Source organism: Vulpes lagopus, chromosome 3, assembly GCF_018345385.1.
Source record: "Vulpes lagopus strain Blue_001 chromosome 3, ASM1834538v1, whole genome shotgun sequence".
In the NCBI taxonomy this organism is placed as follows: Eukaryota; Metazoa; Chordata; class Mammalia; order Carnivora; family Canidae; genus Vulpes; species Vulpes lagopus.
The window spans coordinates 33237892-33261361 of record NC_054826.1 but is presented as its reverse complement, the minus strand read 5'-3'; the positions used below and the strand labels follow the sequence as shown (position 1 = coordinate 33261361).

Sequence of the window (23470 nt, the reverse complement as noted above, 5' to 3'; positions counted from 1 at the left end):
ATGATAAAGATTAGAGCAGAAATCAATGAAATAGAAACCAGAAGAACAGTAGAACCGATCAATGAAGCTAGGAGCTGGTTCTTTGAAAGAATTAGTGAGATAGATAAACCCCTGGCCAGACTTATTAAAAAGAAAAGAGAAAGACTCAAATTAATAAAATCATGAATGAAAGAGGAAATGAGACCCCTCAGTTTAAATGGAGTCCCAGGGAATAGAAATTGATGTGTTCTACTGTAGAAGGCTGATAATTGGCCCCCAAAGCTATCAGGCCTTAGGGGTGCCTGACTCTTGGTTTCGGCTCAGGTTTTTGATCTCAGGGTCATGAGATCAAACCCCGCATTGGGCCCTGTGCTCAGCCAGGGGCTTACTTGAGTTTCTCTCTCCCTTTCCCCTGCCTCCTTCCCAGAGCTCGCTCTCTCTCTCTTTCTAAAATAAATAAATCTTAAAAAAAAAAAAAAAAAAAAAGCCATCAGACCTCTGTTACTTTTTTGGAAAAAGGTTAACGTTTGCAGTTGTGATTAAATTAAGGGCTCAAGATGGGGAGATTATCCTGGACTATCTGGTTGGTGGTGGGGGTGGGGTGGGTGGAGTGAGGCTCCATTCAATCACATGCATCCTTTATAAGAGAGATGCAGGAGCAAATTGGACACCTGTATGGAGGAGAAGACAACACAAAGATGAAGCAGTGGGAGATGTGAAAATGTTGGCTTTGAACCCTGGAGTTCCCGTAGCTACAAACCAAGGAATGCCAGCAGCCTCTGGGAGCTGGAAGAGGCGATGAATCGATCCTTCTGCAGAACTTCTGGAGGACATGTAGCCCCGAGAGCCCCTTGATTTCAGCCCAGTGATACTGATTTTGGGCTTCTGGCCTCCAGTACTGTGAGTGAATAAGTGTCTGCTGTTTTATGCCACTCAGACCATGGTAACAACAGGAAACAAATACACCTGCCTGATATTCTTTCTCCCTTTCACTCTCCTTACAGAATTCTTATTTCATTAAGGATGCCCAGCTCATTGCTTCATTTACCACCACCTCCTTTCCAGCAGGTGTGGCTACATGACTAGGTTATGGCCAATGAGATAGAAGCAAGAGGTTGTGTGGCTTTCTGTGAAGGCTCCTTAAAAGAGAACCAAAGCATACCTTTTCACTCTCCCATTCTTTGGGCTTTCTGTCTGGGATACAAACGTGAAGGCAGACACTCCAGCAGCCTTCTTGGGAACATGAGGTACAACAGGGACTTCTGTTCCTGGGTTGCTGAACTAACACCAGAAGCCACTACCTCCAGACTCCTATGTGCTTATGTTACCATCCTTAAGGTGTTACTAACATTCCCACTGAAAAATCTCTATAATCCCATCTCATACCATTTAGGCGAGTCATCAGAATGTCTGAGAATACCTGTGCTTGGGTGTTTATTTGTTTAATGTCTGTTCCCTCTGCTAAACTGTAATTTCCACAAGGGCAGGGCCTTGTCTGTTTTGTTCATAGCACAGGCCCTGGCTCAGTAGGTATTTGTTGAATGAATGAATGAATGAACAAATGCCTCTCATAGTGAGATTCCAGGCTCATTACAAGGCAAAGATCCCAATTCATTCCTCTCTCATCTCTAGCACAGCCCTGGGCCCCACGTGAATGTTTCTGGAGTCCTGATTAAGCAGGTTAGAATACAAAGAATTGAAAATATCTGGGCTCCAGCCTGCCCTGCGGCTTGGTGAAAGTACGTGCTGAATAAAGTTGTGTTGAGTGACTCAGGAACAGACTGGCCCTCTGGACAAAAACAAGGGTGTTTGGGGGTAGCATTTCTTTCTGGGATGTGGGGCCCTGAGAAAGGAATATCTGCTGAATCCCCAAACTTCCATCGGATTTGCAGGGCAGACAGAAGCCAACTCAGTTCCACCAGGTTGTACCCATTTTAAATTCCTGGGAGCTGAGGCTCCGATGGGGACATGGACTCACCTGAGGTCACTTGGGATGCTGGCAGAGCCAGAGAAGGCTGCGCAGCTTCCAATGCAGCCCTTCCCTCTGTTCAGTGTTCTCTCCTCCGCCCCCCGCTGCCTTCTAGGTGACAAGACGAGGGAAAGGAGGTGTGCAGGCCTGGAGCTTCCCAGGTTCCAGCTAGAACAGGGGCAAGCCGGAGTTCAATCTTCCCACCTGCAGATGCCATTGCTGAGGTGCCGTGAGGCTGCGGGTCCCGCACCACAAAGTTTGCAGAGGCTAGAAACCTGGAAGGGGAGACCCCACTGTGCAGCTTTTCCCACATCAGCATCCTGTTGACCCGGCCATCACAGATGTCACCTCCGAGGCCGGGGGGTGGGGGGCCAAAGGCTGCATTCCTCCTGGTGTCCTCGAGATCCGACCTCCAGGTTTAGGATTTATTGTTCACACTTTCTCCACATGGTAGCAGTCCAAGGTGCCCGAGAAATCTGCTTGGCTGACCATGCCTGTCCTTCAGGTGAAGAAAGAGAAAGCCAAGAGCATCCTGGGGTCTAGTCCAGGGTCACACAGCAATCAACCATGGTGGAACCTGGGCCAAGGTCTGACATGTGTCTCTTGGCCAGTGTCCAGTCACCTGTGGTTTAGCAATGACCTCCAGCAGGGCAGGCTGAGGAGGGGAGAGACACAGCCCTGGTGAAAAAGAACGATGCGTTTTAGCAAGCCCAAGGTCAAGGGCATCTCCCTCCACAAATGTAGCCAGTGCCTTGCACTCCCAGAGCCGTTAAAAATATTTTTTGCTCTCAGGACCCCTTTATACTCTTAAAAATTATTGATGAATCCCAAGATCTTCTTTTTGTGGTCATTATATCTACCAACATTCACTGTGCTAAAAATTAAAACTAAGATATTTAGTATTACTTAATGTAATAATAATAAGCATTCTAATATAATTTATTTTATGAAAAATCATCACATTTTTGAAAACAAAAAGAAATTGCAAAGAGTAGCATTGTTTTATATTTTCCCAAATCTCTTTAATGCCTGGCTTATAAGAAGACAGCTGGGTTTTCACTCCTGCTTCCGTATTCAGTCTGTTGTGAGATATCATGACACAGAGGCTCTGGAAAACCCCATTGTACACTCATGAAAGACTGAAAGTAAAAAAGGCAAATAACATCTTAGTCTTAGTCTTGACCTAAGGGATCCCCTGAAAGGGTCTCGGGGAACTTAGGGGGCCCCAGAGACCACACTTTAGAAACACCGGTTCTAAACATTAGAACCACTATTGATTTAATTTTCACCACACTGGGGCACCTGGGTGGCTCACTCAGCTAAGCGCTTGACTTTGGCTCGGGTTGTGATTCTGGACTCCGGGGATTGAGCCCTGTATCAGGCTCCCTACTCAGTGAGGAGTCTGCTTCATCCTCTGCCTCTCACCCTGCTCCTGTTCTTGCTCTCCCGATCTCTCTCAATTTAATAAAATCTTTAAAAAAATTTTTCACCACACTGTGGGAGGTGCATCCTATTGTTATTTCCATTTTATAGATGAGCAAAATGAGGCTCAGAGAGGTTATGAGGCTTGCTCATAAGACACCCAGCCAGTGAGCAGTGGTATCAAGATTTGAACCCAAGATGATCAACTCTGGGGAAGTGTGTTCCTAACAGCAACACTGTACTCTAGCCCCCAGCTGATGGACAGATATTGTGGGAGGAATGGGATCAGGAAGGAGCCAGACGTTCTGGGGTACCCTAAGTGGGGAGATGTAGTGTGGTGGTTAAGATTATGGGCTTGGGAACAGTGACTGGCCCCACATCCTAGCTGTGCCCTGTACATGCTGTGTGACCAGGGGCAAAGTACTCAACTCCTCTGAGTTGAAATTATAACAGTGCTCGATACATGTCATATATAGTACACATCTTTTAGCTGGTATAGATTTGAAAACGGCCATGGATGTAGTTTTGGTGAAGCTGGAGGGAGGCAGGGCGCAGCTGTAGCACAGGGCCAGAAGGCAGGGCCGAGGCAGGGAGAAGTTGGGTGGCCTGGAGGGTGAAGGAGGGACTTTCAGACTATGAGCATGTTCTGAAGCGTGGGCACGGACTGGCGCTGGACTCCACGGACTCCGGGCATCCAAGCCAGCAGAGAAATGCAGTGTGCCAGGAGGGCCAGCCTCACCTGGCCTGGGGCACAGAGGCCAGATCCCCTGCTCAGGGCCAGCTGGCCGCTGGGGACTGAGACCAGGCCTGCCTGGAAAAGCCACCAGGCCACCTGCTCTCCTGAGCCCCTTCAAGGTGTGAAGCCTCTGGCTCCCTGTTTCTCTCATCATCCCAGCTCTAGAAAATAATCTAAACCATCTTGTCAAATTGAAGAACCTGAGTCCCAGAGAGGGAACCAGACTGCCCACGTCACACAGCAAGTGGGGGACAAAAGGCCTAGGCTACCTGGCATCTGATTCAGGCTGTGTCTGCTGCACCGCGCCACCTTCCTTGCTCAGCAGGGACTCATGAGCACGTGGGCAGCAGCTCTGGAGCTTGACTGTCCGGTGGGAGTCTCAGCCCTGCCACTTCCAGGCTGTTGGACCTCAGGCAAGATGCTTCACCTCTCTGTGCCTCTGTTTTCTTAACTGTAGAAATCACAGGTTTACCTCCTTTATGGGGATGTGGTGTGGATTAAAGTGAGGTGCGTCGATCCACACAAAGCACTTAGAACACTACCTAGCGTTCAATAGCAGTAGTTAACACTGAGCACATGGCCATGGCCATCATCATCATCGTCATCGTTGAGACCTAGCATATTGTTAGGGGATACTGTGGGTGTGTTCCTTATGGAGCAAACACCCTGCTTTGTTCAAGGCCCTGGGGAGAGATGGGTAAATGCAGGCTTGTGTTCTGTCTTCTGCATGGAGACTGATTCACAGCGTGATTTTGACACACCGTCTGCCATGTCTGTGCCTCTGTGTCCCCAGTTGGAATGAGGGGTGGGGGAGGGGTCTATTTTTTAAAAGATTTCTATTGTAAAAAAAAAAATAAAAAGATTTCTATTATACCTCTAGTGCATGATATTCCCCTAGCAGTAATGACTATAAAAATGTGCATGGCTATTTATTACAGTATCACTTATAAGGTAATGTAAACATTTAGAAACCATCTCAGTGCCACTCCTCACTGGGATTTTAAACATGAGGGAATAAGTAGCCCCACATTGGAAATAATCCAGATGTTCACTAGCAGGTGCACAGATGCCCAAGCTCGTAGGTCCACGTGATAGAATGAAAAGCAATCCGCTCTCAGTAACATGGGGCAAAAGCTCAAAAACCCCGTGCGAGGTGAAGAAGCCGCAGAGAGTGCCTACTGAATGAAGCCATTGAAAAGAAATTCTGGAAAAAGGACATCTAGGCTATAAGGGCGGGGAAACAGTCCAGGGGCTGCCTAGGGGCAGGATGTGGGGGCAAAGGATTGACGACAAAGGGGCATGAAAGAACTTTTGGAGTGACAGAAATGTTCTAGATTGTGGTTATGGCTGGTGGTTACACGACTATAATTTTTGAAAGTCATTGAAAAGTACTCTTAAAATGAGTGTATTTTGCTATATCCAAATTATACGATAAGAAAACTGATTTAAAAGGACATGAGGGGTGCCTGGGTGGCTCAGGGGTTGAGCATCTGCCTTTGGCTCAGGTCGTGATCCCAGCATCCTGGGATCAAATTCCACATTAGGTTCCCTGCAGGGAGCCTGCTTCTCTTCCTCTGCCTAGGTCTCAGTCTCTCCCTCTCTATGTGTCTCATGAATAAATAAATAAAATCTTTTAAAAAAAAAGGCAAATTATTCACACACACAAGGAAAGCTCTGGATTTGTCAAAAAGAGAGGACTACAGCTTTGGCATCAATATGGAGAGATATCCATGTTGTGTTGTTGAAACATAAGTGAAAAAAAAAAGGCAAATTATGTGACTACCCTGGGGGCACTGACAACTGTTGAGAGCTCACTGTGGGCCAGGCTCAGCTAAAGTGCCTCACAGGCATTACTTCGTTTAACCTTGACAATGTCCATGTGAGGTCTTATAAAAGAAAAAACTGAGGTTCAAGGAGAGGAAGTCACGTGCCTGGGTATGAAGCCAAGGAGCCACACGGTTTGGGACCTTGGACGCACTCTGAGCCACCACACTGAGCTCTATTGTCTGATTTCAATCTAGCAAATAATTGGCGATGTTAGTCTATGTGCAGACAAAATCTGGAGAGATGACCCCAATCTGGGCCCAAGGATTATGTCTGGGAGATGGATTCATAGGCACTTTCACTTTCAAAACCAACTACTTCTGGTATGTGGAACTTACTTAACTTGCCTAAATTACATTCCTGATCAGAGAAAGCAGTATAGATTACAAAAAAAAAAAAACAAAAAAAACCCTGAAAAACATGTCTGTCCTGTATCTCGTCTGCTCAGGATCAGGGCACCCTTTCCTCACTGCTCCCCCTTCTAGCCAGGGCCACATGCCTGCCTGGAGCCCCAGGTTCCACTGATAAAGACCAGGGCCTGCTGAGCCCCATATCAGGCCTGAGCAGCCCTTGCAGTCACATCCATCTGGTCCCCCCACAGAGGGAGGGCCCTCTTCCAGAAATCACCAGGCTCCAGGGCCCTGGAGATAACAAGAGCTTCGGGCTCAGTGGTAAGGATCGGTAGGGTGAGGGTCTGCAGCAGGGAGGTGGGGTGGTAAGTCAGAAGTGTTGGCACATCTCTCCCCACTGGGCAGGCAAGGCTGCTGAGACCCAGAGAGGTGTGATCTGCTTGGCCTATGTGGACCTGGCTCTGGCTCTGGTCTGCTGTGCGGTCCTGGGCACTTTTCATACCCTCTCTGGTCCTCAGATTCCCTTGGGATTCTCTGGTTCCAGCTTGGTCCTTTTTTAGGAAGTAACCTGGACTCTGAAACCATCCATGGCAGTCCCCAGTGTAGGGACAGACAGCACGTCCTCAGCCCTGAGCTTCAACTCTGAGTGGAGGCTCAAAGGCACCCTTGGGAGCCTGAATGCATGTGCACATGTGTGTCTGGACATACCCACATCCGCAGGCCCTAAGGACGATGAGTGCGGGCCACTCTGGGCCAGGCCAAGGCTTGTTTTACAGTCCAAAGGTCAGATACCGCCTGCCAGGAAGGGCCTCAGCTGGTGAGAGCCTACAGCTGTGTGCCCAGGAGGCAGATAACGTGGGCCCTAGGGAGGGGTGGGCAGCCCCAGGAGAGGGCGGGATGAGAGCAACACCCAGGCTGCCCTCCCTAGTAGAGCCCCTGCCAGCTCTGCTACTGTGGGCCCTACCTGGGGAATGCCCACAGCCCCCTCAGGCTTAGGAGCACCTTCGAGACCACCCTGAGCCTATGCCTACTTTGTACCACCCACACTTCTCAGATGCTGCTGGGTGCCCTCGCCTCCTGGAGCCTCAACGTTTTTATCTGCAAAATGGGGACAATCACAGCTCTTTCCTGATAGGGTACAGAGTGGAGTGAGGGGGCTAAGGCCTAGTGGTGTTAGATGAGTGGGAGGGGCTCACCCAGGGCTCTCTGATATTAGGGTTAGCTCCACATTCTGGGAGCCCCTACTACACCATAAGGAGGCTTGGGGGTTTCCCTCCTGCCTGAGCCTGAAGCCACAAGGTGTGGGGCCTGAAATCCTGCTTATTTCTTTCCACATCCTCCCGACTGCCTCCAAATCCCACCTCCTCCCAGGCGCCTGTTCACCCCTCTCATTGCCACAGCCCAGCTAAGCAATTGCACACACTATCCCCCCAAAGCACAAACGCACCCTAAGGGGTTCCAGTCTGGCCGTAGTGCTGGGCTTTGCACGCCACAACTTAAAAGACTGGCACCTTTTCAATGTATCTGTGCTCCATGCACACACAAGGGGCATGCATTCAGCCTGAGTCTCTGCCTGGGAGGGGACATTTTCTTCTCTCATCTCTCCCCATGGGACGTTGTTGCTTACACAAACTCTCACTACTCACCTGCAAGGAAGGAGGAAGCTAAAATATTGACTAGAAAATTCTTTGTATTAAACTGGCAAAAAGTGTGGACCCTGACACTTGGGGAATGGCAAGACCATAGGAGACAGGCTTCCCGGTCACCGAGGGTGAGAATGACAGTGAGCACAGCCCCCAGGTGGGGGACAAGCATCTCTACCAACATACCCAACCTGCAACCCAGGGCCGCACTCCTGGCAATCCATGGGACAGAAAAGCTCCCACAGGGTCACCTGTTCATGCATGTTTGTGAAACCTTTTTGGGGGGTGGGTAGGTAAAAGCCTAATAGTATTGGAAATATTTTACACGACTGTCCACAGATGGTTGATTACTCACACACTGTGCGACCCCACCATGCTATGGAATAGTAAGGTGTGGACTCCCTTGGAAATGCTTCCAAAATTCACTGCTGATTGCAAGTTGAAAAATATGTACAAGCAGAACTCTGAAAATCATACATAAAAAAAAGGAAAGTACTTTTGTCTTAAGATTTTATTTATTTATTCATGGGAGACAGAAAGAGAGAGGCAGAGACCTAGGCAGTTTATTGACATGGAGAAGTTCTGGAAGGAGTCACACCAAAAGATTGATGCATGACATTTCTAGCCGTGTGACCTTGGGAAGTGATTTAACTCAGTCTCTGTTTCCCCTTTTTTAAAGTGGGTAATAACAAACCTCGTAGGGGGGCGATGAGCATTAGTGAAACGAATTGTTGTAAATAATTTGGCACATAACAGGCAGTCGATAAAGCAGGAATCAATTTTTGGCTAATTGTATTTTCAGGAGTCAATTTTCAGCTCCGCTTTCCGCGCTGGAGGCTCGTCTGCCTGTCTTTGCTGCCACCTAGTGGCCACGGTCAGGAAGCACACACTGGGAGGCTTGCTTCTCCCTCTTGACTCCTTCAAGTCCCCCTTTATCAGGGGCCCGCAAGGATTCAGGCCCACACAGGTCCTGTGCCTTGGAGATGGAGACCGGCAGGCTTGACAATGGTCCCAGGCCTCTCAGTTTTCTGAGTCTTAGTTTTCTCATCTCAAGAGGGGAGTAATAACAATTTATGTCATATCTTTATGAGGATAAAATGCAATAATGCATGTGAAGCATTTAACACTGGGCCCGACACAAAAGAATGTCCTTGAAATGGTAATTATTGGTATTTACACACATATCTCTTGCTGCTTAGGAAAGCAGCATTGTACCCATTTCACAGATGAGGAACTCGAGACTCAGAAAGGTTAAGGTAACTTGCCCGAAGCTGCTTGGCTAAGACAGTTAAGAGCTAAGAAGAGAATCCAGGTCGGCCTAGAACCTGCCTTCCTGCCTTTAGGATACCATTTCACATGTTCAACTGAAAAGGAGTTGTAAGGGAGCAGTTTTGTTTTGTTTTGTTTTACTACTACTGGGGCCTGAATTTTTTTTTTTTTTTATGGGGCCTGAATTTTGAATTTTGGATTCCACATACCAGGAATGTTAAAAAAAATACCCAGATGTATATTCATCATTGCTGCATAACAAATTGCTTTAAAATCTATTTTGTGTCCCAGAAGCCCCAGCTGCCCCGAGTCCAGGCCTGCAGCTGGGCTCTACTAGTCTTGAGATAACTGGGAAACAATCTGCTTCCAAGGTCACATGGCTGCTGGCATGATTCAATCTCAAGGACTGTTGCATTGACATCTTCCCAGCTGTTGGCCAGAGGCCACCCTCAGCATCTGGCCACACCACCCATCTCTTTAAGCTTCATCCAAGCGTGCAAGCAGGGCGTGAAGGCAAGAGCAGAAGTCACCGGGCAAGATGGAAGTCACAATCTCTTGTAGCCTAATCATGGAAGTGATTATTGCTGTATATTCTGTTTTTCAGAAGTGAGCCACTGGGGCCAGCCATCCTCCAGAGGAGGAGAGAACACGGAGACTTGAATCTGAGGAAGAGGGCATCACAGGGAGCCATTCTAGAACCTTTCTGCCACACCAGTCACCAGCTTGAAAAGATCACCCCACCTCTGGTTACTGTAATTTCATAAATGAGACAGACCCTTTTACAAGCTGTATAGATACAGAGAGAATTTCAGAATAAAGGGCAGTCCTTGTCGGTGAATAAATGTAGCTCCATGTGAAAGGCCCACATGGTGCTGGGTTTTCTCACTCTGTGGAGCTCCGGTGCCTGGCCTAGCACCAGGAATCTCATGCCTGGGGCAGGATGGCACACCAGCCAGGGGGGCAGTTAGGGTAGGAGGGGATGGGGTTGGCCTGGGCATGGCTGGGGGCCATACAATACCCAGCACCCCAAACACTGGCTGGCTAAATGAATGAAAAACCTCATGTGGAAGTGTCACATTTCCCTTCAACCCCCAGACAAGGAAACCCAGCCCTGCAAGGCTAAGTGACAGTTGGCTCTAAGGTTTCAGGGCCAAAAAGGACATTATATTTGCAGGGTGCTTTATTCACCACAAATCCCTTCCGCATCCATTAGCTAAAGTGATAGTTTCCACAGCCCCTGGTTGTGGGAAGAAGGCTGACATCTCCCACATTAGCACTGAGCAAACCGGTCCAGAGAGGTGAAGTCCCCTGAAGGGAGTGACTCAGTGTGGCTCTGGAAGATGGACCCAGAGGAGCCCGGGGAAGTTAAAAAAAAAAAAAAAAAAAAAAAAAAGGCAGCAAGGGGTTATTGAGCAGGGCAGGTCTGGCCTGGGGTCATGTGGGCAGTTTCCCAGATAGGGGTGGGGGGTGTCAATACCCGGGGGCTGACTCCTTGCCACTCAGCCAAGACTACCAGCCATCCTTATCCCTCCAAAGAGGGGCCAGAGGTGGCACTGCAACAGGTGGCTTTCAGGGTACCTCTGAGTCAGATGGTCCTGGTGCAAAGGCAAGAGACCCTCGAGCAAGGAGCCAAGTAACCCCCAGAAACTCAGAGCTTCTTCCATTGCCCTCCTTTCTTAGGGAGCACCCCCTGGGGCTTCTCTCTGCAGCCCCCAGTCCTCAGCAGAGCACTTAACCAGAGACATCCCTGGACTGAGATGGCCACCCCTGTCTGGTATTTATTGTACCCAGGAGGATCCACTCTGAACCCGCATACAAAGTCCTGAGATGAGAGGCTACAGTCATTCCTTTCTATCAAAGAGTAAACCCCCAGGAACCAAAAGGTTGACAAATGTGGTGTGTGATCCCAAATACTAGCTAATATTTGGTGTTACCGCTGAAAGGTGGAAAGGCCACATTTTAAAATCCTTATCCCTGCATGCAAGGCGCTGGGCTAACACTTTTATAGGCATTATCTCACTTCATTGCCAGCACGCAGTGGCCACTATCATTAAATCCATTTTACCCAGGAAGAAACTAAAGCTGAGCAAGGCCAAGTGACCTGCCCAAGGGTGTCAGGGTGGGTGCGGATGGAGCTGGCAGCGGGCCCTCTTCAGCAGAAGCCTCCACTGCCTGCAAACCTGCGGGCAGGCGCATGTGGCTACTACGCTATTGGGAGCCGGGTCCTGCCTTTCAGCTCTTCCTCCGTGGATGTTGTCTTTGCTTCCCTGGCCCTGTGCTGTGACGGAGGATGTGAACCCTAGAGTCACCTTTATAAAGACAATTAGAAAACTTTAATGAAGGATGCAAGACAACAAAAATCGGATTCACGGGCAAGATGTATCACGATCATGGATGAAAGGGGTCAGCTCTTTCCAGTTTATAAGCGCAAAGCAATACAATCAAAACACCATTGAGATCTTCTGCAGAATTTAATACACTTTTCTAGAATTACACGGAAGAGTGAACAACCTTCAAGAAATTCATGAAACTGGAAGACCTGGAAGGGATACTTCTCCTATCAAATACAAGGCTGAGTATAAAGGCTTTTTATCTATAATTAAGAGAGTACTGCTCTGGGAATACATATTAAGAAAAAGCAGGAAAACCAGTTTTCTTATTTCACCACTTTGGTCATGAGAAGAAACACAAATTAAAACAAGATCACTTTGTGTAGCTATCAGACTGGCAAAGACGAAGAATGAGAATTTCTAGTGGGTAGGGGGGTAAGTGGGAAACAGACACCCTCTACATTGCTGTGCGCGTTTGTATGTGGGGAGAATGACAATGTGCCCAACCTTCCCGGCAGAGCTCTGATAATAACAAAATGTAATGTGCCACGCTCTTTGACCCAGAGGCTACCTTCCAGAATTTATCCTTATGTATTGCAAGATGTCTCTCACAGCACTGCTTATGACAGGAAATTGTTGGAAGCTACTTAAATGTCCATCAATATGGGGAACTGGTTAAGTAATGGTATGCCCACACATACCATAAATGATTAAAAATGAAAATGGTTAAAATCATTTAAAATCTATTAAAAATGAAAATACAGGGCAGCCCGGGTGGCTCAGCGGTTTAGCACCTGCCTTCCGCCCAGGGCGTGATCCTGGAGTCCCAGGATCAAGTCCCACATCAGGTTCCCTGCATGGAGCCTGCTTCTGCCTTTGCCTGTGTTTCTGCTTCTCTCTCTCTCTCTCTCTCTCTCTAGAATAAATAAATTAGAAATCTTTTTTAAAAAATGAAAATACAGACCTACAGCACTGGCACAGATTATTGAGTAAACAACAAAGATTGCCTTAACCCTACCACTCAGAAATAACAATTGGTAAACATTTTGTTTATATTTTCCCAGCCTTTTTTCTGTGCACGCACACACGTTATTATTAAGATATGGACTCACGCCATGGGTATTACTTCACGACTATCACTTTACATAACTACATGTTGAATACTGTAATTTTTTTTCAAAAAGCATCACTGTATACTAAAAAAGCTACTTTTGTCCATTTTTATTTTCACAAAGTGCATTCTCATGTAACAAAGCAAACCTTCCAGGGAAAGCAAAATCTCTGCCCCTGCCTCCCCAAGAAACCACTGCGTTGGGTGTTCATTTTTGCAGCTCCTCTCCCCAGATTTTCAGGCTATTTCTGTTCCTGTATCTGTACGTGTCCACATGCAGTTATGTGTTTATATTGTTCCACGACCTGGTTTTGTAGATTAACCATAGGACTTGGAACTCCTCGAGGGACCAGATACATTTTACTACTTTATTGGTTGCCTTATACTCCATTTCCTTACTTGTAATAGTAAAAAAGGAATAAGAAACAACAAACAAAAGCACAAAGCAATGGTAGGGCAGGAAGGGGGAGGGAGAGCGAAGGAAAACAAAAAAATCCTCCGAGTTAGGAAGGTTTTAAAGCTCCCTTGGTGTCCACCAGAGGGAGACCGAGCAACACAGACGGGCGGTGTCCGCGGGCCCCCTAAGCAGCCCTCCCCGAGCTTCCAGCATCTTCCAGCATCTTCCAGCCCCCTCCTCCCGCCGTGCCCGCTCTCCAAGCGCCACCTCTTCCTTAGGGCTCGGGGCTAGAGCCGGGCGGGGCGCTCGCCTGTGCCCCACATTGGCCCAGACTGGGGGGGCCCCGAGCCCCCGCCCCCGCCTCCGCGCTCCCCGGCTGCAGGGCTCGGCTCTGTCGCCCCCTCGCGGCGGGACCTGTTAGCGCGCCCCGCGCTCCGCTCGCTGCAGGTGCCCGGGTGCCGCCCGCCCCAGGTGGGCCGAGGTCGCGGTGATCGCGTGGGTGTGTGTGTTGGCGGGGGGGGGTGGCAGGGGAGATCCCGAACTGCACCTGCCAGGCGCGCCGGAGCTCGGTCTTAGAGACAAGGTGGTCGGCGCGCATTTAATGTCCACTTGTTGCACGTGCCCAGCTGCGTGCCGGGTCTACCGGGGTGTGTGTCCGTGGGGGAGGGAGAGCAGACTCCACCTGTGTGCTCCAGCGTCCAGCTGTCTGCCCTCTGATCCCAGCCCGCCCCACCCCCACCCCCTGGCCCTCGGGCCCCCGCAAAGAGCAGCTGCAAGTCACCGTGAAGTGTCCTAGGAAAGCAGAACTGGGCCTGGGCAGGGATCCCCGCAAGCTAGTCCTCACCTCAGCTGACAGTTCCTTGCTGCGGGATCTGGGGGCCCCCCTTCTGGATCTCTGGCTCTGGCTCCCTGGAAGGCCCCCTCAAACTTTCACAAACCCATGTTGCTGCTCACCTGGGTGACCATCTCCGGAAGCAACTTTGGTCCCTCCTTGGACTGGGTGTTCCTCCTGGTGAGGGGTCAGCTGGCTCCTTGTCCCAGGGGTCATCTGTCCAGGGAGGGCAGGAGGGAGAGGGCCAGAACTTCTGCCCCTGCTGTTCTGAGCTGAAACCCAGGGGCCTGCATCAGGCCCCTCCTCTAGGGAGGGCACCCCACCCCCTCCCTAGGCTGATAGGCTTCCCCCTCAGGCCCTAAGGAATTCTCACCCAGGGTTTCAGTGCTCAGCTTCAACTAATTTTCTGAATTAGAGGCGAACATTTAAGAATAAGGAGAGTTTAAACCCGAATTCCCAGCTGCTTGTGTAAACTCCAAGGTTTGCCTCCCTTGGCCTGACTTCCTAGGCGTGGGGCTGAGGAGTAGCTGCCTGGTGCAGATGGGGGCTCTGGCTGCTGGTTTGTTGTGCACCCCCCTGACCGGCCCCCAGTCCCAGACACCCACCGACCTGAGCTGCCTGGCCCTGTGGGGCTCTGGTCTGGGCAGGAGACATCTCAGGGCAGGGGCAGTGTCTGTATCCCCACTGCCCAGCATTGGGCTTGGAGCATGATGGGAACACAGCCAATATTCACTGAATAAATGAATGAGTAAACACATGTTTCTGACAATAAATCTAAATGTACATCCTGCACCCTGGCATTCAAAGCCTCCTTGATCCTGTCCCAAACTATCAATGATGATGACAGCGATGGAAGATGGTCCCCAGGATGGCAGTAGCCCGTGTGTGACTTTGTAGCCCTTTAAAAAAATCCCACTTCACTCCTGTCAGCAGCCCTTTGGGAGTCTATTTCCTCCCATTGCACCAACAAGGAAAGCAAGGCTTAGAAAGGTGAAGGGATGTGCCCGGGATCAGAGGAATCTGGTGAGATGCTTGCTAAAATGCAGCTTCCCAGCACTCCTCCTTCAGGCTTTCTGGCCGAGGAGCCTGGGAATCTGCATTGCACAAGCAGCCCAAGGAGATTCTGATGTGCCAGCAGGTTTGGGGCCTTTGCCTATTAGAAGCACTGCCCTAAAGGGGCCCAAACAGGGGCCCTAGAAAACCGTCTGTCCCACTAGGGACCGGGGAGCCTTCAAGCACAGATGGGACATTCGTCCATTTGTGAATTTATCCTTTCACAGGCACTGTGCAGGGCACGTCACATGCACAGAGCAGATCCCACCCCTGCCCTGGAAACTTCGAGCCTAGTGGGGGAGATGGAAAGTAATCAGCACACAATCTGAAATGTGCTATCAAAGAAAGATCTAGAGAGGACTGAGGAGGGACCAGAAAGTCCAGATCCTGCCTGGGGCAGCAGGGAGGTGGAAGTAGGAGCTGGGGAGATCCCCTCCACAGGCTAGGGTGTGTGGGTCGGACATTCAGAGTACAAAGGAGGACATGGAGGATGGTGTGTTCTCTGCCATTTACACTGGCTTTTGGACACCTTGAGCTTGTCATGTCTGGTCTCTGGGCCTCACTCTCTGCACCTGTGAAATGGGTACAATGGTTGCTGTGAAGAGACTGGACAAGACTTTATCATCCCTTATCTACATAGAGAAGGAATCAAGCTGGGGAGGGGTTGGTTGCCTTTGTGCCTTTCCCCCTCTTTCCCGGCTGGGCAAGGCTTAACACACTCCAGGCCCAAATCAGACAGTTTCTCCAGTTATCACCATAAATCTCTCTCTCTGCTCCTGGGACGTTGATCAGCAGTCTCGGGCACTGAGTTCACTCGGGTTTTCTTTCAGCCCTTGGCAGGCTGGGCCAGAGAAGCTGCTCCCCAAGAAGCTGCTTTGGCAGGCCTGGCTCAGGGTTCTGCCCTCAGCCAGACCACAGAGAAACCCTGACCACTCCCAAGCCCCTCCTGACATTTACGAGGTGCTGCTGAAGGGGGGACGCCCCAAACCCCGAAGGAATGTTAATTGGCTAAAGCTGTTGTCTCTACACCCGCTGGGGCCTACGTTATTGCTGTTTTATTTTTATTTGTTTTCCCCTAGAGGCGCCTGGGTTGGGCTAAGCAGCTGGCTGCCTCTCCCGCCTCTCCCGCACTGGAGCCAGAGATGGGAAGGGACTTGGGGGGTGATGGTGTGCAGAGGAGCCTCACCTTGTCCCCAGCTCTCACCCAGCTTCTTGTTGGGGTCTCAGCTCAGGGACACAGTGAAGAGGAAGTTCTAGAAAGGGAATGAAATGACAAAGCTGACAGCACAGTTTTGGTGTCATTCCTACAAGGGTCCAAAAGCTGGCTCTGCCCTCCCTGGTCGTGTGGCTCCAGAAGGTACAACCTGTCTGATAATAATAATACTAAGCTTTCTAAGTGCTGTCCTAAGGAATAAAGGAGAAAAGGAGCCTACTCAGCACACAGTGGTTACAATTATCATAAGAAAGTCCATCTGGGGTGGGGACAAGTGTAAAGACTGTTTACTGAGTGAGTCACAGTTTGGATGGACCCTTCCAGAGCAGCAGCCTTAATGGCCAGATGGAGAAACAAGACCAGACAAGGGAAGGAGACATGTGCGTGGAGTCCTTTGCGGTACATGTGAGCCTTGGGCCAGGCCTTTCCTCAACATCCACTAGAGTCTGAGGAAGTCAGGACACCTGGGTAGCTCAGCGGTTGAGCTTCTCCCTTCAGTTCAGGGCCTGTTTCCCAGAGTCCTGGGATCGAGTCCCACATCTGGCTCCCCTCAGGGAGCCTGCCTCTCCCTGTGCCTATGTCTCTGCCTCTCTCTGAATCTCTCATGAATAAATAAATAAAATCTTAAAAAAAAAAAAAAAGACTCTGAGGAAATCAACCCCAGAACCTGGAGGGGTCACATTGACAAAATGGCACCACTGGCTTCTCCCAAGAGGGTGCTCTAAGGGGAAGGTATGCAGAGGGTCTTGGCTTGAATTTGTCAAACAGACCCTTCATTTCAAACCCCCAACCCACTTCCAGATCAGAGAATGCTCTTATGCCATCAAAGACTGCCTCCTTTCTTTCTCTCTTCCTTCTCGCCTCCCTTCCTTCCTCCTCTTGCCTTTCTCTTCCTGCCTTCCTCCTCACTAATTAATTATTTCATCTATTTGATACGTGTTGAGCGCTATGGTAGGCCCTTTCCTCCATCATTTCTCAGCCTGTAAATAATTGTGTTGAGTTTCTAGTTACAAAAGTCTGACTAAATTTTTAAATTTCTCATGTAATTACATGCCTAGAGTTAGGCAGCCTATCACTGGGATGACTGTGATATGACATGATATCATCAAGAAGCTAGGATCGTTCTGCTCTGACATCTTTATTTTTTTTTTAAGATTTTATTTATTTATTCATGAGACACACACAGAGAGAGGCAGAGACACAGGCAGAGGGAGAAGCAGGCTCCTTGCAGGGAACCAGATGTGGGACTTGATCCTGGGACTCCAGGATCACGCCCTGGGCTGAAAGCAGGCACTAAACCGCTGAGCCACCCAGGGATCCCCAGTCTGACATCTTTAGTGTGTGGCTCCCATCCTTGAGGTCATGTCATGGTCCAAGATGGCTGTTGGAGCTCCAGCTGTCACATCTGAGTTCTGGAGTTCTATAATAGAAGAAGAAGGGTAAAAGGCCCACTTCTCATCCTAGTCAGTTGTCTTTCAAGGGATTTCATGGAGTCCTACACAATGACTTTTGCTTAAATCTTGTTAGTCTTCTCTGTCTGCAAGGGAGATCAGGAAATTCAGTTTTCAACATTGAAAACTGGGGTTCTGTTATTAAGGAAGAAAGAGAAAACAGATAACAGAGGTAGGACACTGGCAGTTTTTGCAACCATTCCCGGTGACCTTTGTCTCCTGGGGCCTTGAAATACCTTGTCTCCTACACTTGTCCCCAGGAGTGGTCAAGTCTCCCCATAAGTGGAGCTGAGTCTCCCCTTCACTTCCTTGTTCTTCCCCCAAGTGTCTCCAAGTTGTGTTCTGGAAGAGGAAACCACAATTGTTACACACGTGCTGGAATAGTTGAAAGACACTTGAGGATTGTGAACAATAGATCACTTTTTCTTTTTTCGGCAACAGTGTAAAAGTCTTAACATTTGCATCAAGAATGGAAAGCAAAGGGAAGAAAGATCATGCCTGCCATCTCAGAGATGTCTACCCCGCTGAACCCAGTTGCCTGTGGCCCTGCGTTGCTTCCCTAAGGCCGGGCAGCATCCTGGCACTGGCTTTACCTCCCACACGATATTTGCTAGCAATTCTTTGCACTCACCCTGGTTAATCAATATCCTTCTGCACACGAACCTCAGGATACTTCTGGGGGTGTAAGTACGAGTACCCATGCCACAGAGAAGGAACTCAGGAATTTATAAGAGCCATACTACCACTAATAAGAATGGCTATAATTTATTGAGCATTTACTATGCAACAGACCTGGGGCCAAGCCCTTTTCATGCATCCATCCAGGGTATGCTTACTCAGGGGGTCCACTACGTCAGGGCCCCGGCTGGGTGCTAGCGGTGGGATGGCAGATTAAACAGAGTACAACCACCCCCGGGAGCTTACAGCTGGGGAGTGGGCTTGGGGGAGGGACACAGGAAATAAGCCCATAAACAAGGTCTGTGTGACTGCAACTGGGGAAGCACAGCGGGCAGGAGCAGAGAACAAGCATGTCCCCTTCCAGAAGTCAGGGAAGTGACAAGGGATCAGACCCAGAAAGATTTGCCTCCTCATCTAATAAACTAGGAAACTGAGGCTCAGACTGGCAAAGTAGGTGGCCAAGCGTCACCCAGCTAATGAGCAGGGGTGCTTGGACACCTGCTCTCAGTGGTTGACACCTGCTTCGTGCCTGGTCTGTGGGATTCTGCAGGCCCCCCTCTCTCCCTACACTGAGTGCTTCATCTTGTCCCTCCCAGGTAGGCTGCAGAGTCAGAAAGGGGGCTTGGGTTCGGACTCCTCACCCAGGGCCGTGTTTCTTCCTCAAGATCTAGCCAGGAGCTCTCGAGAGTTCAGGAACCCACAAAGAGCCTCTCAATGTCCGAGGTGAACTTCTCAGCATCAGGTGCTCCTGACATGACTGCAAACTCTAGATGCCATCCTGAACAACAGCTTCACAAGGGGGCTCTAGCCTGAGTAAGAATTTACTTAGGAAGTTTAATCAAAACCAACCCTCATGTAATCAGGGGTACCATCAAAAGCAGCCCTGCTTCCCCGCCCCCCCGCCCCAGTCTGTGGGCCAGTGTTGTGTATGTGAAAGTGGGTGGGGACCTGGGTCTGTGGGATCTTTTGTCAGCCTGTGAGGCTCCCAAATGGGAAATGTCCCCACCAGGAACCCAGGCCCCCAGGAAGGGCATGGCTGAGTACCCCTTGTCCCTGGGATCCCCCAATTTGGAGTTGACAGCATTCAACTTGCCTGTGTCTTTGTGCTCATGCTAGGAGAATGGGCTTTCTGGACAAAGGTATAGCCTACCTTTTTCTCAGATGTCTTGCAGTCAAGTTAACTCATTTCTTTGTTTTTCATTGGGAAAATTTCCAAACACACACAAAAGCAGAGAGTACAGTCAGCATCTAGGTACCATCCGCTTCATGGTACCTCTCTATGCTTCAGCAACTTTCTACACTTTGCATACTTCTTCTCTCCATCCTTCTCTGCCTTTAATGTTTTTTGTGTGGGGTGTTATAAAGCAAATCTCAGGAGTCATGTCTTTCACTTCTAGATTCCTCGGTATGCACCTGAAAAAACAGAGAGACAGTTTCTTACACAATCACAAAGTCATGAGACTGAGCCCCCCCACTGGGCTCCATGTTCAGTGGGGAGTCTGCTTGAGATTCTTGCTCTCTCTCTTCCGCTCCCTCCCTCATGTGCTCACTCTCTAAAATAAATAAACAAATCTTTAAAAAAAATTAGTCTGGCTGGTTTTTGCACTCACCAAAATTAAAATTTTCCCAATATTCAGTTGGTTTATACAAATGAAGTTCCAAACAAGGTCCACCCACTATATTTATTAATATCTCTTAAATGTTTTTAAGAGTCTTTAAAAAATGCCACAGTTTCCTTTCCTCCCTCCCCCAATCTTCATGACACTGCTTTGAATTTAACTCATTTCAGCAAATATTTGTTGAGTGAAATATTTATTGAGTGCCTGACTTTGCTCTATACCAGGCGCTGCCCTAAATGTTTTGTTATTATTATTAACAATAACAGTGGCTACCCTTTCTGGAGTGTTACTATGTGTCAAGCTTTGTGTTAGCGTTTTGTCTATTTGGTGCCCAAATCCCCTGAGATAGATTTTATTGTCTCTATTTTCCTTTTTTTTTTTTTTTTTTTTTTTATAGCTGGAGTTGAGGAAGCCAGTGAAGCAAGTAACCTGTCCAAGGTCACACTAGCAAGCAGCAGAATTGGGTTTTAAACCAAGTACTGACGGCTAGAGAATTATCCTTTTCTCTGCTTCCTGTGATGCACAGAGAGACCACATCCTCAGCCGGAAGGAACTGGGGAGGATGCTTGTGGAAGGGGCTGATGACGGGCTCCCCAGGGCCAGGATGAAAGATGATGCCTTTACCGTGATTTGCTGGAATAAATGCTGCTTCCCCAGACCATGTGAAATGGGGCATAAATAAGGGAAAATGAGATGGTAAAAGTGAGATACTGAACTCAGTTTATCTCAATGTGACCATCTATATGTATATGGCTATTTGTTTTATTCATGATCACATGGAAACTGGGAGTTGGGGCGTGGGTCAGAATACAGAGCAATACAACAAAGTTCACTCTAAATCAGCCAGACTCTGAGCTGGAAAGGACAGAAACCCAACTGTAATGGGCTTAAGCCAAAATGATTGCTTGGCTCTGTTAAGTGAAAAGTTGGGGGAGGGGTGCATAGCTTCAGGCATAGCCAGGCCCAGAGGACCAACAAAGTGAGCATCATCATATACTAAGCACCAAAGCAAACTCTTTACAGTGATCCTCATACCATCTTCCCAAACAGGCATCAGCTGGCGCTTTCCCATTCTGCAGCTGAAGAGCTGAGGTTCAGGGAGATAAGTGACTTTCCCAAGGTCAATGCAACTAGCAAGTGGTAGAACCAGGACTTGAACCCAGTTAGGTCTGGAATTTGTCTGATTCCAAGGCTGGACCTTTTGCCACTAGGCAAACCCTGGCTCCCTGACTTACGGAAGTTCCTATGGCTGCTAGAGGCACTATTAAAGCCCGTGGCAAGTCCTGCTTAACAGATCTGCGTGGTGACCACGAGCAGCTGCCTCTTAATCCAGCTTCCCATGCCAGCAACTGTGGAAAGCCAGCATTCTAATGCCAGTCATTCCTAATCTCTGCTGATCATGGTACTTTTCTTTATTCTTTAGGAACATTATGTTCTGGGGGATGCAAGAGGGCTTATAGTTTGCCCACCTTCATCTGCTGATATGTCTACAAATATTTTTTGAGCACCTACTGTGTACCAGGTACCTATGCTGAGTGCTTTCTGTGTGGTAACTCAGATTAGCCCCCATAAGGTGTCAATCACTGTTGCCCCCACCTTCAGATGAGACAGCCAAGTGGGGAAACTTGTCCAAGGTTGCATGGCTAGGAAATAGCAGAACTGCAGTTTGAACCCAGGTGGTCTGCCTCCAGAGCCTGTGGCTTTTGCTCAAAGAGCTGACAATCTAGTGATAAAGATGAAAGACAGTTGTGAGGGGGAAACATTCATCAGTAGTGGGGTGGTGTGCACTCTGTCATGCTGTGCAGTAGTTAAAACAGAGTGTGTGGGTACTGACGTGCAGATGGATCTCCTAGGGATGCCTTTGGTGAAAAATCAAGTTGCAGAACAATATACACAGTATGATACCACTTATGCAAAACAAAATACCGTAGTCTCAATGCACTGAAACACTTCTGTGGAAAAAACACACCACACAGTGGCACTGGTTGTCAAGAGGAGTTAGGATCTACCTGCAGTATTTTCACTTTTTACAAGGAAAATGTGTTCATAATCTAGAAAGGACATCAATATTATAGCATATTATATATGCCAAGGAAGGGAGAACCCAGAGCACTATGGATGCCCAATATAGATAGGAGGAGATGGTAATCGGGGAAGGCTTCCTGGAGGAAAGCACTCTTGCTTCCTGGAGGAGGAGAGACTGAGTTGAGTTTTGAAGACTGAGTAGGTCTCATCACATAGAAAGGTGGACAAAAAGTGTTCTAAGCAATAGGAGCAGTATGTGCAAAGGCCCAGATGGGAGATTGAACACGACGTCAGAAAGGACCAGGCCAGCCCTTCCTAAAGCATATCACCAGGGATGAGGATTAAAAATGGAGATTTCTGTGGCACCTGGGTGACTCATTTGGTTGAGTGCCTGCCTTGGACTCAGGCTGTGGTCTCGGGGTTCTGGGATAGAGCTCCACATGGTTGGAGGTCCCTGCTCAGTGGGGAGTCTGCTTGTCCCTCTGCCCCTCTTCCCCACTCACAGACTCTCTCTCTCCCCCAATAAATAAATGAATAAATAAAATCTTTAAAAAAATAAAGAAAAAATGTAGATTTCCAGACCTCACTACAGACTCTATAGAGGCAGGCCTGGGAATCCACATTTTATTTTATTTTATTTTTTAAAATATTTTATTTATTCTTGAGAGAGACGGAGATTTCTACCCAGAAATGGAATTTTTTTTTTAAAGATTTTATTTATTCATTCATGAGAGACACAGATTGAGAGAGGCAGAGACACAGGCAGAGGGAGAAGCAGGCCCCATGCAGGGAGCTCAACGCAGGACTCGATCCTGGGGCTCCAGGACCACACCCTGGGCTGAAGGCAGGCGCCAAACCACTGAGCCACCCAGGGATCCCCCTGGAATTGTTTATTATATGGTAATTCTATGTTAAATTTTTTGAGGAGCTGCCAAACTGTTTTCCATTTTCCATTCCCGTCAGCACTATTGGAGGCTCCCAACTCTCCACATCCTCTCCAACACTCGTTTTTGATTACAGTCATCCTACTGTGTGGGAAGTGATACCTCATTGTGGTTTTGATTCGCATTTCCTAGTGGCTAACTGATGCCGAGCATCTTTTCATGGGCTTACTGGACATTTGTATATTTTTTCTGGAGAAATGTCTAGCTTTATCCCAGTACCACACTGCTTTTACTATAGGTTTGTAGTAAAATTTAGAATCAGTAAGTGTGAGTCCTCCGACTTGGTACTTTTTAAGATTGTTTTTGGCTATTCTGGGTCCCTCATGTTTCCATGTGAATTTTAGGGTCAGCTTGTCAATTTTTGAAGAGAAGCCAGCTTTGAGTTTGTAGGAATCACATTGAGTTTGCAGACAGTTTCAGGGAGTATTTCCCGTGAACATAGAATGTCTTTCCACTTTGGCCTTCCATTTCTTTCAATGTGTTTTACACTTTTGTTAAATGTACTCCTGGAAAAAAAATAAATAAAGGTACTCCTGATGTTATTGTTTTTTTTTTTTTTTTTTTTTTTATGATGTTATTGTTAAGTGGAATTGTTTTTTCTTAATTTCCTTTTCGGGGCAGCCTG

At 48.4% G+C, this 23470-nt stretch overlaps 1 long non-coding RNA gene across 1 annotated transcript in view; it reads left to right on the top strand.

The window, feature by feature from the left end:
- LOC121487364 overlaps window positions 1-9992 on the top strand; it is a 65684-nt gene extending 55692 nt beyond the window's left edge. The window contains exon 3 of the long non-coding RNA XR_005986829.1: window positions 9797-9992. This is a non-coding gene — a long non-coding RNA (uncharacterized LOC121487364). The remainder of the gene's footprint in view (window positions 1-9796) is intronic.
- The last annotated feature ends 13478 nt before the right edge of the window (window positions 9993-23470 follow it).